A 16,600-nucleotide genomic window follows, 5' to 3' on the forward strand; every position below is an offset into this window, starting at 1 on the left:
GGGCCCATCACAGGACTCAAACTCATAGACCAGGAGATTACTGACCTGAGCTAAAGTCAGACACTTAACTGACTGTGCCACCCAGGCACCCCTCATTTTTATTGGGAGTTTGTAATTTTAAGACCTTTTCATTCTCAACATTTCAAGATGATGATAGTAGAATTACATCTTCAAGGAGGGAAGTTGCTCAGTATGTTTAACCGAAATTATCTCATGTTTTATAGATTATTTTCCTCCTTGAACTCATCCATTCTCAACATTTTCAGACAATGCTAAATGTCCCGTCTATATCAGAGATTATTCTCTGTGCTCAGTTGTGTTACATAACATCTTTTTCCAAATATTTCTTGCTTTTATTCTGATAATTACATAAAAGAGGGGAGCCTGGGTAGTTCAGTCAGTTCTTCTGACTCTTGATTTTGGCTCAGGTCATGATCCCAGGGTCTTGAAATCAAGCCCTGCATCAGGTTCTGTGCTGAGCGTGGAGCCTGCTTAAGATTCTGCCTCTCTGTCTCTGTCTCTGTCTTTCTCTCTCTCCCCCCCTGCCACCACCCCCACCTCTCTCCCCAGCCCATGCTTTCTCTAAAAAATTTAAAAAAAAGTATTACATAAAAGGGAAAACAAATTTTAAGAAATTTCACTCAAGAGGGGCTCAGTAGGTTAAGAATCTGACTTCAGCTCAGGTCATGATCTCAAGGTTTGTGGGTTTGAGCCCTGACTGCATCAGGCTTTGGGTGGACAGCTCAGAGCCTGGAGCTGCTTCAGATTCTGTATCTCCCTCTCTCTCTGCCCCTCCCTTGCTCATGGTCTATCTCCCTCGCTCTCTAAAATAAACAAACATTAAAAAAAATTTAAAAAAAAAGAAATTTCACTTGAAAAATATTTTTTCCTACAATTATATATGCCTTATTTTGTGAAAGTTTATATTTATATATGCACAAATATTTAATAGAAATGTATGTTTATGTATAAATGTTCAATCACATATCCATTTAACTTTAAACTTGACCAAAGTTCTACTATTAAAAACTTAAAACAAAATTGGTTCACATATCATCCTCCTTTGTATATATCTTTGAAGTAATCTTTGGATTAAAATTTATACATTTGCTCAAGATCTAAGGGAATTCCATTCAATGATTAATTCTTTCATTTACTTCAGTGAGCACTCAGCCTTTGTGTGTGGAGGGGGTGGGGAAATGTGTGCATATTCAGAACCATGGCTCTAATTAAAGAAAGTAACAGCAGGGCTGTTGAAATGCACCAGAGCTCTTCTGTTTCGTCATTTTGGGTAGTCCTTGCAGTGGCTGCAAACTGCAGGGCACCTCCCGTGTGCAATCAAACAGAACAATATCCGTATCATACGAATTCCAGAAGAGGAAGAGAGAGAGAAAGGGGCTGAAGGCATACTTGAACAAATCACACCTGAGAACTTCCCTGATCAGGGGAAGGAAAAAGGCATTGAAATCCAAGAGGCACAAAGAACTCCCTTCAGACGTAACTTGAATCCATCTTCTGCAGGACATATCATAGTGAAACTGGCAAAATACAAGGATAAAGAGAAAATAAATTCTGAAAGCAGCTAGGGATAAATGGGCCTTAACATACAAAGGTAGACCCATAAGAGTAGTGGCAGACCTATACACTGAAACTTAGCAAGCCAGAAAGGACTGGCAAGAAACCTTCAATGTGATGAACAGAAAAAATATGCAGCCAGGAATCCTTTATCCAGCAAGTCTGTCATTCAGAATAGAAGGAGAGATAAAGGCCTTCCCCAACAAACAAAAACTGAAAGAATTCATCACCACTAAACCAGACTACAAGAGATCCTAAGGGGGATTCTCTGAGTGAAATGTTGCAAGGACCACAAAGTACCAGAGACATCACTACAAGCATGAAACCTACAGACATCACAATGACTAAAAATCCATATCTTTCAATAATAACACTGAATGTAAATGGACTAAATGCTCCAATCAAAAGACATAGGGTATCAGAATGGATAAAAAAAACATGACCCATCTCTTTGCTGTCTACAAGAGACTCATTTTAGATACGAGGACACCTTTATATTGAGAGTGAGGGGATGGAGAACTATTTATCATGCTACTGGAAGCCAAAAGAAAGCTGGAGTTATATAAGACAAACTTGACTTTATCAGAAAAACTAGACTTTAAATTAAAGGCTGTAACAAGAGATGAAGAAGGCCATTATATAATAATTACAGGGTCTATCCACCAGGAAGAGTTAACAATTATAAACGTCTATGCGCCGAACACGGGAGCCCCCAAATATATAAAACAATTAATCACAAGCGTAAGCAACCTTATAGATAAGAATGTGGTAATTGCAGGGAACTTTAATACTCCACTTACAGAAATGGATAGAACATATAGACATAGGATCAATAAAGAAACAAGGGCCATGAATGATACATTGGATCAGATGGACTTGACAGATATATTTAGAACTCTGCATCCCAAAGCAACAGAATATACTTTGAGTGCACATGGAACATTCTCCAAGATAGATCACATACTGGGTCACAAAACAGCCCTTCATAAGCATACAAGAATTGAGATCATACCATCCACACTTTCAGACCACAATGCTATGAAACTTGGAATCAACCACAGGACAAAGTCTGGAAACCTCCAAAAGAATGGAAGTTAAAGAACACCCTACTAAAAAATGAATGGGTCAACCAGGCAGTTAGAGAAGAAATTTAAAAAATATATGGAAACAAATGAAAATGAAAATACAACAATCCAAATGCTTTGGGATGCAGCAAAGGCAGTCCTGAGAGGAAAAGACATTGCAATCTAGGCCTATCTCAAGAAACAAGAAAAATCCCAAATACAAAACCTAACAGCACACCTAAAGGAACCAGAAGCAGAACAGAAAAGACACCCCAAACCCAGCAGAAAAAGAGAAATAATAAAGATAAAAGCAGAAATAAACAACATAGAATCTAAAAAAAAACAGTAAAGCAGATCAATGAAACCAAGAGTTGTTTTTTTTTTTTTTTTTTTGAAAAAATAAAATTGGTAAACCTCTAGCCAGGCTTCTCAAAAAGAAAAGGGAGATGGCCCAAATAGATAAAATCATGAATGAAAATGGAATTATTACAAACAATCCCTCAGAAATACAAGCAATTATCAGGGAATACTATGAAAAATTATATGCCAACAAACTGGACAACCTGAAAGAAATGGACAAATTCCTAAGCATCCACACGCTTCCAAAACTCAAACAGGAAGAAATAGAAAACTTGAACAGACCCATAACCCACGAAGAAATTGAATCAGTTATCAAAAATCTCCCAACAAATAAGAGTCCAGGACCAGATGGCTTCCCTGGGGAATTCTACCAGACATTTAAAGCAGAAAATACCTAACTTTCTCAAGCTGTTCCAAAAAATAGAAAGGGAAGGAAAACTTCCAGACTCATTCTATGAAGCCAGCATTACTTTGATTCCCAAACCAGACAGACACCCAGCAAAAAAAGAGAACTACAGGCCAATATCACTGATAAATACGGATGCAAAAATTCTCAACAAGATACTAGAAAATTGCATTCAACAACATATAAAAAGAATTATTCACCATGATCCAGTAGGATTCCTTCCTGGGCTGCAGGACTGGTTCAACATTCACAAATCAATCAATGTTATACATCACATTAATAAAAGAAAAGATAAGAACCATATGATCCTGTCAGTTGATGCAGAAAAAGCATGACAAAATTCAGCATCCTTCCGTAACAAAAACCCTCAAGAAAGTTGGGATAGAAGGAACATACTTAAACATCAGAAAAGCCATTTATGAAAAGCCCACAGTTAATATCATCCTCCATGGGGAAAAACTGAGAGATTTCCCCCTGAGATCAGGAACACGACAGGGATGTCCACTCTCACCGCTGTTGTTTAACATAGCGTTGGAAGTGCTAGCATCACCAATCAGACAATAAAAGGAAATCAAAGGCATCAAAATTGGCAAAGATGAAGTCAAGCCTTTCACTTTTTGCATATGACATGATATTATATATGGAAAACCCGACAGACTCCACCAAAAGTCTGCTAGAACTGATACATGAATTCAGCAAAGTCGCAGGATACAAAATCAATGTACAGAAATCAGTTGCATTCTTATACACTAACAATGAAGCAACAGAAAGACAAATAAAGAAACTGATCCCATTCACAATTGCACCAAGAAGCATAAAATACCTAGGAGTAAACCTAACCAAAATGTCAAAGATCTGTATGGTGAAAACTATAGAAAGCTTAATGAAGAAAATTGAGGAAGATATAAAGAAATGGAAAAACATTCCATGCTCATGGATTGGAAGAATAAATATTGTTAAAATGTCAATACTGCCCAAAACTATCTACACATTCAATGCAATTCCAATCAAAATTGCACCAGCATTCTTCTTGAAGCTAGAACAAGCAATCCTAAAATATGTATGGAACCACAAAAGACCCCGAATAGCCAAAGTAATTTTGAAGAAGAAGACCAAAGTGGGAGGCATCACAATCCTAGATTTTAGCCTCTACTACAAAGCTATAATCATCAAGACAGCATGGTATTGGCACAAAAACAGACACATAGACCAATGGAATAGAATAGAGACTCCAGAATTGGGCCCACAATCGTATGGCCAACTAAACTTTGACAAAGCAGCAAAGAATATCCAATGGAAAAAAGACAATCTCTTTAACCAATGGTGCTGGGAGAACTGGATAGCAACATGCAAAATAATGAAACTAGACCACTTTCTTACACCATTCACAAAAATAAACTCAAAATGGATAAAGGACCTGACTGTGAGACAGGAAACCATCAAAACCCTAGAGGAGAAAGCAGGAAAAGACCTCTCTGACCTCAGCGACAGCAATTACTTACTTGGCACATCTCCAAAGGCAAGGGAATTAAAAGCAAAAATGAACGATTGTGATCTCATGAAGATAAAAAGTTTCTGCACTTCTACACTGCAAAGGAAACAAACAACAAAACTAAAAGGCAACCAACGGAATGGGAAAAAATATTTGCAAATGACATATCGGACAAAGGGCTAGTATCAAAAGTCTATAAAGAACTCACCAAAATCTACACCCAAAACACAAATAATCCAGTGAAGAAATGGGCAGAAGACATGAATAGACACTTCTCTAAAGAAGACATCCAGATGGCCAACAGGCACATGAAAAGATGCTCAAGGTCGCTCCTTATCAGGGAAATACAAATCAAAACTACACTGAGGGAGAGAGGGAAGATGGTGGCGTAGGAGGACGCTGGGCTCACCACGCGTCGTGCTGATCACTTAGATTCCACCTACACCTGCCTAAATAACCCAGAAAACCGCCAGAGGATTAGCAGAACCGAGTGTCTGGAGCCAAGCGCAGACGAGAGGCCCAAGGAAGAGGGTAGGAAGGGCGGCGAGGCGGTGCGCGCTCCACGGACTGGCGGGAGGGAGCCGGGGTGGAGGGGCGGCTCACAGGCCAAGCAGATGCCCCGAGTCTGGCTGGCAAAAGCGGAGGGGCCTGACGGACTGTGTTCCCACAGTAAGCGCGAATTAGCGTCTGGGAGGTCATAAGTTAACAGCTCTGCTCAGAAAGCGGGAAGGCTGGAGGACAAAGGGAGGGAGAGCTGCTGAGCCGCCCGGACGACAGAGCTCAGTTTGGTGGGGAACAAAGGCGCTCGCCAGCGCCATCTCCCCCGCCCATCCCCCAGTCAAAATCCCAAAGGGAACCAGTTCCTGCCAGGGAACTTGCTCCCTCAGTGCAAACACCCAAGTCTGTACTTCTGCGGAGCCAAACCTCCCGCAGCGGATCTGACTCCCTCCCGTTGCCACAGGGCCCCTCCTGAAGTGGATCACCTAAGGAGAAGCGAGCTAAGTCTGCCCCTCCTGCCGCCCTGCACCTTGCCTACCCACCCCAGCTAATATGCCAGATCCCCAGCACCACAAGCCTGGCAGTGTGCAAGTAGCCCAGAGGGGTCACACCACCCCACAGTGAATCCCGCCCCTAGGAGAGGGGAAGAGAAGGCACACACCAGTCTGACTGTGGACACAGCGGTGGGATGGGGGCAGACATCAGGTCTGACAGTGGCCCCGCCCACCAACTCCAGTTATACACCACAGCACAGGGGAAGTGCCCTGCAGGTCCTCACCACGCCAGGGACTATCCAAAATGACCAAGCGGAAGAATTCCCCTCAGAAGAATCTCCAGGAAATAACAACAGCTAATGAACTGATCAAAGAGGATTTAAATAATATAACAGAAAGTGAATTTAGAATAATAGTCATAAAATTAATCGCTGGGCTTGAAAACAGTATAGAGGACAGCAGAGAATCTCTTGCTACAGAGATCAAGGGACTAAGGAACAGTCACGAGGAGCTGAAAAGCGCTTTAAACGAAATGCATAACAAAATGGAAATGACCACAGCTCGGATTGAAGAGGCAGAGGAGAGAATAGGTGAACTAGAAGATAAAGTTATGGAAAAAGAGGAAGCTGAGAAAAAGAGAGATAAAAAAATCCAGGAGTATGAGGGGAAAATTAGAGAACTAAGTGATACACTAAAAAGAAATAATATATGCATAATTGGTATCCCAGAGGAGGAAGAGAGAGGGAAAGGTGCTGAAGGGGTACTTGAAGAAATTATAGCTGAGAACTTCCCTGAAGTGGGGAAGGAAAAAGGCATTGAAATCCAAGAGGCACAGAGAACTCCCTTCAGACGTAACTTGAATCGATCTTCTGCACGACATATCATAGTGAAACTGGCAAAATACAAGGATAAAGAGAAAATTCTGAAAGCAGCAAGGGATAAACGTGCCCTCACATATAAAGGGAGACCTATAAGACTCGTGACTGATCTCTCTTTTGAAAATTGGCAGGCCAGAAAGAATTGGCACGATATCTTCAGTGTGCTAAACAGAAAAAATATGCAGCCTAGATTCCTTTATCCAGCAAGTCTGTCATTTAGAATAGAAGGAGAGATAAAGGTCTTCCCAAACAAACAAAAACTGAAGGAATTCGTCACCACTAAACCAGCCCTACAAGAGATCCCAAGGGGAATCCTGTGAGACAAAGTACCAGAGACATCGCTACAAGCATGAAACATACAGATATCACAATGACTCTAAACCCGTATCTTTCTATAATCACACTGAATGTAAATGGATTAAATGTGCCAACCAAAAGACATAGGGTATCAGAATGGATAAAAAAACAAGACCCATCTATTTGCTGTCTACAAGAGACTCATTTTAGACCTGAGGACACCTTTAGATTGAGAGTGAGGGGATGGAGAACTATTTATCATGCTACTGGAAGCCAAAAGAAAGCTGGAGTAGCCATACTTATATCAGACAAACTAGACTTTAAATTAAAGGCTGTAACAAGAGATGAAGAAGGACATTATATAATAGTGACAGGGTCTATCCATCAGGAAGAGCTAACAATTATAAATGTCTATGCGCCGAATACCAGAGCGCCCAAATATATAAAACAATTACTCATAAACATAAGCAAACTTATTGAGAAGAATGTGGTAATTGCAGGGGACTTTAACACCCCACTTACAGAAATGGATAAATAATCTAGACACACGGTCAATAAAGAAACAAGGGCCCTGAATGAGACATTGGATCAGATGGACTTGACAGATATATTTAGAACTCTGCATCCCAAAGCAACAGAATATACTTTCTTCTCGAGTGCACATGGAACATTCTCCAAGATAGATCATATACTGGGTCACAAAACAGCCCTTCATAAGTTTACAAGAATTGAAATCATACCATGCATACTTTCAGACCACAATGCTATGAAGCTTGAAATCAACCACAGGAAAAAGTCTGGAAAACCTCCAAAAGAATGGAGGTTAACGAACACCCTACTCAAGAATGAGTGGGTCAACCAGGCAATTAGAGAAGAAATTAAAAAATATATGGAAACAAACGAAAATGAAAACACAACAATCCAAACGCTTTGGGACGCAGCGAAGGCAGTCCTGAGAGGAAAATACATTGCAATCCAGGCCTATCAAGAAACAAGAAAAATCCCAAATACAAAATCTAACAGCACACCTAAAGGAAATAAAGCAGAACAGCAAAGGCAGCCTAAACCCAGCAGAAGAAGAGAAATAATAAAGATCAGAGCAGAAATAAACAATATAGAATCTAAAAAAACTGTAGAGCAGATCAACGAAAACAAGAGTTGGTTTTTTGAAAAAATAAACAAAATTGACAAACCTCTAGCCAGGCTTCTCAAAAAGAAAAGGGAGATGACCCAAATAGATAAAATCATGAATGAAAATGGAATTATTACAACCAATCCCTCAGAGATACAAACAATTATCAGGGAATACTATGAAAAATTATATGCCAACAAATTGGACAACCTGGAAGAAATGGACAAATTCCTGAACACCCACACTCTTCCAAAACTCAATCAGGAGGAAATAGAAAGCTTGAACAGACCCATAACCAGCGAAGAAATTGAATCGGTTATCAAAAATCTCCCAACAAATAAGAGTCCAGGACCAGATGGCTTCCCAGGGGAGTTCTACCAGACGTTTAAAGCAGAGATAATACCTATCCTTCTCAAGCTATTCCAAGAAGTAGAAAGGGAAGGAAAACTTCCAGACTCATTCTATGAAGCCAGTATTACTTTGATTCCTAAACCAGACAGAGACCCAGTAAAAAAAGAGAACTACAGGGGCGCCTGGGTGGCGCAGTCGGTTAAGCGTCCGACTTCATCCAGGTCACGATCTCGCGGTCCGTGGGTTCGAGCCCCGCGTCGGGCTCTGGGCTGATGGCTCAGAGCCTGGAACCTGTTTCCGATTCTGTGTCTCCCTCTCTCTCTCTGCCCCTCCCCCGTTCATGCTCTGTCTCTCTCTGTCCCAAAAATAAATAAAAACGTTGAAAAAAAAGAAAAAAAAAATTAAAAAAAAAAAAAAAAAAAAAGAGAACTACAGGCCAATATCCCTGATGAATATGGATGCAAAAATTCTCAATAAGATACTAGCAAATCGAATTCGATGGCACATAAAAAGAACTATTCACCATGATCAAGTGGGATTCATTCCTGGGATGCAGGGCTGGTTCAACATTCGCAAATCAATCAACGTGATACATCACATTAACAAAAAAAAAGGGAAGAACCATATGATCCTGTCAATCGATGCAGAAAAGGCCTTTGACAAAATCCAGCACCCTTTCTTAATAAAAACCCTTGAGAAAGTCGGGATAGAAGGAACATACTTAAAGATCATAAAAGCCATTTATGAAAAGCCCACACCTAACATCATCCTCAATGGGGAAAAACTGAGAGCTTTTTCCCTGAAATCAGGAACACGACAGGGATGCCCACTCTCACCGCTGTTGTTTAACATAGTGCTGGAAGTTCTAGCATCAGCAATCAGACAACAAAAGGAAATCAAAGGCATCAAAATTGGCAAAGATGAAGTCAAGCTTTCGCTTTTTGCAGATGACATGATATTATACATGGAAAATCCGATAGACTCCACCAAAAGTCTGCTAGAACTGATACATGAATTCAGCAAAGTCGCAGGATAGAAAATCAATGTACAGAAATCAGTTGCATTCTTATACACTAACAACGAAGCAACAGAAAGACAAATAAAGAAACTGATCCCATTCACAATTGCACCAAGAAGCATAAAATACCTAGGAATAAATCTAACCAAAGATGTAAAAGATCTGTATGCTGAAAACTATAGAAAACTTATGAAGGTAATTGAAGAAGATTTAAAGAAATGGAAAGACATTCCCTGCTCATGGATTGGAAGAATAAATATTGTCAAAATATCAATACTACCCAAAGCTATCTACACATTCAATGCAATCCCAATCAAAATTGCACCAGCATTCTTCTTGAAACTAGAACAAGCAATCCTAAAATTCATATGGAACCACAAAAGGCTCCGAATAGCCAAAGTAATTTTGAAGAAGAAGACCAAAGCAGGAGGCATCACAATCCCAGACTTTAGCCCCTACTACAAAGCTGTCATCATCAAGACAGCATGGTATTGGCACAAAAACAGACACATAGACCAATGGAATAGAATAGAAACCCCAGAACTAGACCCACATATATATGGCCAACTCATCTTTGACAAAGCAGGAAAGAACATCCAATGGAAAAAAGAGTCTCTTTAACAAATGGTGCTGGGAGAACTGGACAGCAACATGCAGAAGGTTGAAACTAGACCACTTTCTCACACCATTCACAAAAATAAACTCAAAATGGATGAAGGACCTGAATGTGAGACAGGAAACCATCAAAACCTTAGAGGAGAAAGCAGGAAAAGACCTCTCTGACCTCAGCCGTAGCAACCTCTTACTCGACACATCCCCAAAGGCAAGGGAATTAAAAGCAAAAGTGAATTACTGGGACCTTATGAAGATAAAAAGCTTCTGCACAGCAAAGGAAACAACCAACAAAACTAAAAGGCAACCAACGGAATGGGAAAAGATATTTGCAAATGACATATCGGACAAAGGGCTAGTATCCAAAATCTATAAAGAACTCACCAAACTCCACACCGGAAAAACAAATAACCCAGTGAAGAAATGGGCAGAAAACATGAATAGACACTTCTCTAAAGAAGACATCCGGATGGCCAACAGGCACATGAAAAGATGTTCAGCGTCGCTCCTTATCAGGGAAATACAAATCAAAACCACACTCAGGTATCACCTCACACCAGTCAGAGTGGCCAAAATGAACAAATCAGGAGACTATAGATGCTGGCGAGGATGTGGAGAAACGGGAACCCTCTTGCACTGTTGGTGGGAATGCAAATTGGTGCAGCCGCTCTGGAAAGCAGTGTGGAGGTTCCTCAGAAAATTAAAAATAGACCTACCCTATGACCCAGCAATAGCACTGCTAGGAATTTATCCAAGGGACACAGGAGTACTGATGCATAGGGGCACTTGTACCCCAATGTTTATAGCAGCACTCTCAACAATAGCCAAATTGTGGAAAGAGCCTAAATGTCCATCAACTGATGAATGGATAAAGAAATTGTGGTTTATATACACAATGGAATACTACGTGGCAATGAGAAAAAATGAAATATGGCCTTTTGTAGCAACGTGGATGGAACTGGAGAGTGTGATGCTAAGTGAAATAAGCCATACAGAGAAAGACAGATACCATATGTTTTCACTCTTATGTGGATCCTGAGAAACTTAACAGAAGACCATGGGGGAGGGGAAGGAAAAACAAAAAAGTTAGAGAGGGAGGGATCCAAACCATAAGAGACTCTTAAAAACTGAGAATAAACTGAGGGTTGATGTGGGGTGGGAGGGAGGTCAGGGTGGGTGAGGGGTATTGAGGAGGGCACCTGTTGGGATGAGCACTGGGTTTTGTATGGAAACCAATATGACAATAAATTTCATATTAAAAAATAGAAATAAAATAAAATAAATTAAATAAATTTAAAAAAAGAAATGCACCAGAGCAACAGGTATGGAACAGGTATGGGCTTAGACAGCAGACACTTTTTTGTTTTTTTTAACAATTACAGAATTAAATTCTAACCAAATAATAGACATCTGGCCATCATGAACACAAATTTCTAGGAATCACAGAAATGAAGAAATTATCCAGATTGAGAGCTTTTAACTGGCTATAGACTCTTCTTGATGTTACGTAGGAAAGTAGTACCTGATGCAAGCAGGAAAAAAAAAAAACAATAACAACGAAAAAATGTTTTCACACTTCCATTTGTGATTAATCTTAAAAATTATTCTAAATTTAGGTAATTGTTTTTATATCTTCAAAGAAATGAAAGAAGAATGAACTCTAGATCTTAATAATATAGTATATCCTTTTTTTCAAAGATTTTTTTAAGTAATATCTACATGCAAAATAGCACTCAAACTCACAACCTTGAGGTCAAAAATCACAAGCACGACTGACTGAGCTAGCCGGATGCCCCAAGAACATAGTTTATTCTTTGCTGAAAATATCACTTTGTGTGGTAGGCAGAATAATGCAACCCCACCCAAGACAATTAAAGCTTAATACCACTAACCTGTGAATAAGTTACCTACCTACATGTGAAAAGGACTTTGCAGATGTAATTAGGCTAAGGTCTAGACCTGGGGTGATTATCCTGACCTATCTGGATGTGTCCTTACAATGTTTCCATAAAATTAGAAAATTTTTCAAGGATATGGTCAGAGAGAGAAAGAGAGACATGACTGTATAGAAGGATGAGCAGAAAAAGGAGTGCTTGGGTGGCTCAGTCAGTTAAGTATCTGACTTCAGCTCAGGTCATGATCTTGTGATTCGTGAGTTTGAGCCCCGTGTTGGGCTCTGTGATGAGGGCTCAGAGCCTGAAGCCTGCTACGGATTCTGTGTCTCCCTGTCTCTCATCCCCCGCTAATGGTCTCTCTGTCTCTCAAGAAACAAATAAACATGAAAAAAATCTGGAAGAAAAAAAAAAAAAAAAGAAAAGAAACCTACAACAGTACTGGCTTTGAAGAAGAAAGAGACCATGGGCCAAGAAATGCAGGTGTCCTCTAGAAGCTGGAAAAAACAAGGTAACAATTTTTCCTAGAAGCCTGTAGAAAATACTGCAGCCTCACTAACACCTTCATTTTTAGCCCATTGAGACCTATGTCAGACCTTTTGACCTACAGAGCTGTGAGATAATAAGTTTATGTTTTCATCCACTATGCTTATAATAATTTATTACAGCAGTTATAGAAAAGTAATACACCGGGGCGCCTGGGTGGCGCAGTCGGTTAAGCGTCCGACTTCAGCCAGGTCACGATCTCGCGGTCCGTGAGTTCGAGCCCGGCGTCAGGCGCTGGGCTGATGGCTCAGAGCCTGGAGCCTGTTTCCGATTCTGTGTCTCCCTCTCTCTCTGCCCCCTCCCCCATTCATGCTCTGTCTCTCTCTGTCCCAAAAATAAATAAACGTTGAAAAAAAAAAAAAAAAAAGAAAAGTAATACACCTTGATTAATACTTTATTTTTAAACACCTGATTATTCTTTAGATACGCTACATAAACTTCAATTAACTAGTGTGTACTTTATGAAAATATTATTTTGAGTCCATCCAAATCTAGGATATAAAAACATTTGGCTATATAATTTATAATTTATGCACATAACATTTAACTGTGGTGCAAAAACTGCTGGTGCCTAATCACTTAGAAGCTGAGTTTCATCCCCTCTGATAAATTCAGTTTTGGTGAGACTACAAAATATTTCCTTGACTGGGATCATTTCTAAGAAATAAGATACTGTACTGCGCTTCACTTCTTGCCTAAACTGGTATTTGTAACTTAGGACAGTAATATACCAAGTGTCCAGGAGGGCCAGCAATATGGAATCCTTTTTCCCCTACACACATACCCAACTGAAGTTAACTAAGCCTCACCTGCTCCTGTGTGAGTACATTGATTTTATTATCAAAGAGCATGCGGCATGCTGTCCTTGAAAGAGAGGTATAAATTACGTTGTGTGTGCAAGGGTTCAGGAAAAGAGCATTGGGTATTGCTGACGGTCGTCTTTATTTAATCATATACCCAGAGAGAGTCCTGATCACAGCGTATGTGTTCCACATACTACTAGGCAAGATCAAAGGTAGAAAGGAGCTGGAAATAAAAATTGAAGTTCTATGAAACGCATCCTAACTTTAATGCAACCATTAATTGTGTTTGTTATTTACACAGTATTACAAAGTGACTATTTCCGGTGTAAGCCCAAGCAGAACAGGACCCTGACACAGCAGGTGCTTACTGGGATTGTGCTAGCCAAACCAGGATGAATGGTTCGCCCTGACCCACTCTGCTGCAGCATTCTTTTCTAGTGGAGACTTTCCAGCAAGGAAGAGAGACATGAGGTGCCTAGAAAGGATTTGTGTTAGGGTTTCTTGCAGTGGTATGCTCGTCAACAGTTAACAACCAGCTCTTACGGTAGGGTGAGGAAATGTAATTTGTAGGAATTACCAATTTCTGTGGTGTAAATAGTCCCGCTGCAGACAGTTTTAAGCTATCAAATTGAAATCAGTGAATATGCAGTTGGGAAGAGATGTACACATGTGTCCTAGCAGGTAGGGAGGAGCTGATTGAAATACACCACCAGCTATCTCTGGAACCACACACATGAGGAGGCAGAGCCATGTATGACTGGATTCTAAAGATACCAGCAATGACTACTAGAGACCAGAAATCAGAAGGTCTTCCTCTTTCTCTTGGCACCACCTGTGCCTACCACATTCTAACATGATTCACATGTGCAGGGAGAGTGGGGGAGTCCTTGCGGGGCTTTTGAAAGTTCATTCAGTTAAAGATGAAAATACTGTATTATTTTAGTGTTATTATAAATTCATTTAAAAGCTCAAATTGAACATTTATTTCTTAGTTTTATGTTTATTATATGAATTCAAATTTAGGGTGACCATAACCTATCAGGGAAAAATACTCTTACTTAGTAAAGAAACCTATGGAGCAGACGTGAATTTAGAAGGAATTGTGCACGCTCTGCTCTCCAGTGTCAGTGAGATTTTAGAATGTTTGAACATTTGAACAAAGACTTTAATTCTCCTACAATGGCGTTATATGTGTTTATAAGTGAAGCTTCTAGATTTTAGTTCTACTTTCTTCAAGGCCAACTGTCAAATCTTACTTTTAATTATTCACTAAATGGCTGTTAGGGACTGAATGTTTGTATCTTCCCCAAATCCATAGGCTGAAATCCTAATCTACAAGGTGATAGTATTTTGAGGTGAAGACTTTGGGAGGTAATTAGATCATGAGGGTGGAACCTTCATGAAGGGAATTAGTATCCTTATCAAAGACCTCCCTTACCCTTTCTGCCATATGAGGACAGACACAGTCAGAAGGCAGCCATCAATTAACTAGGAAACAGGTTCTCACCAGACACTAAATCAGTTGGTGCCTTGATCTTGGACTTCTTAGCCTCCAGAACTGTGAGAAGTAAATGTTTGATATTTAAGGTACCTAGTCTATAATATATTTGTTATGGCAGCTGAAATGGACTTAAACAATACATCATCACTAAAAATATCCAAATTTAAATCTTTTAGCAAACTGAAATTACTGAACAAAAGCTTGCAGGCAGAATGACATTAAAATTTATCCCTACAAAAACAAAGGAGGCACTGAACACATTAAATAATGAGAATACAAAAAATATATACAATTTAATTTCTGAAATTCTGGGGAGGGTGATGGGTATTGAGGAGGGCACCTGTTGGGATGAGCAGTGGGTGTTTTATGGAAACCAATTTGACAATACATTTCATATTAAAAACATAAAAATAAAATTCTGTTTTGTGCTTCGGAATGTATCAATTCACAAAAGTGATTTTTTGATGGAGTTTCAATTTTTCATTTGAAAATTTATATGCTGGGGTGTCTGGTTGGCTCAGTCGGTTGAGCATCTGACTTCAGCTCAGGTCATGATCTCACGGTTCATGAGTTCGAGTCCTGCATCTAGCTCTGTGCTGACAGCTCAGAGCCTGGAGCCTGCTTCAGATTCTGTGTCTCCCTCTCTCTCTCTGCTCCCCCACTGCCATTCTCACTCTGTCTCCCTCTTTCTTTCAAAAATAAATATTTTTAAAAAAATTCAAAATAAAAGAAAATTTATATGCTGAACCTAAGACGAATAAAATTGAGATTGACTAAGATATCATTTATGTGAATCTGATGAACATTCTTCAATTAAGCATAGGATCATTTAGAAAGAAATCACTTCTAGGTATGAAAATAGGGAATTTTCATTACATAATTAATAATAAGACAATTAAAAATGTATTTTCAGAAAAATGCCAACAATTTAGGATTACAGAATGAGATGAATTAAAGTATGAGTATGCACCAAGAATAATTATTCTGCTTATTTTTAATATACAGATAATCAGTATAAAGATTTTTAAAACTGGATTTAATATAGCTAACATGTTTTTTTTTTTTTATTTTTTAAAATATGTAATTTTTTGAAAAAAAAAATTTGAAGAATCGACCAATGTTATGAAGTCAATTGGTTGATCTGTAAATATTTCAAGACATGGGGGCGCCTGGGTGGCGCAGTCGGTTAAGTGCCCGACTTCAGCCAGGTCACGATCTCGCGGTCCGTGAGTTCGAGCCCCGCGTCGGGCTCTGGGCTGATGGCTCAGAGCCTGGAGCCTGTTTCCGATTCTGTGTCTCCCTCTCTCTCTGCCCCTCCCCCGTTCATGCTCTGTCTCTCTCTGTCCCAAAAAAATAAATAAACGTTAAAAAAAATTAAAAAAAAAAAATATTTCAAGACATGAATTTTAATTATAAATGTTATTATATTTTTGTACCAGCCTTCACTCTCAAAATTGCCTCAGTTTGGATGAGCTATCAGAATTTTTTGCTTCTCTAGGACACCCTGACTTCTATTCAGTCCAGGAAAATTGCCTTCTATTCCTTCATTAATCTCAAAAGCACTCCCCCGTTTGCTAGACTGTTCCCTCCCCTCCTCACAAACTCAGCCCCATCAGCTACCATCCCCTAGCATTAGCTCTCCAGTCTGTTTTGAATTCAGAAAATGGTAGAAAGAATTGTG

Source organism: Puma concolor, chromosome C2, assembly GCF_028749965.1.
Source record: "Puma concolor isolate L17-30 chromosome C2, mPumCon1.1.hap2, whole genome shotgun sequence".
Lineage (NCBI taxonomy): Eukaryota > Metazoa > Chordata > Mammalia > Carnivora > Felidae > Puma > Puma concolor.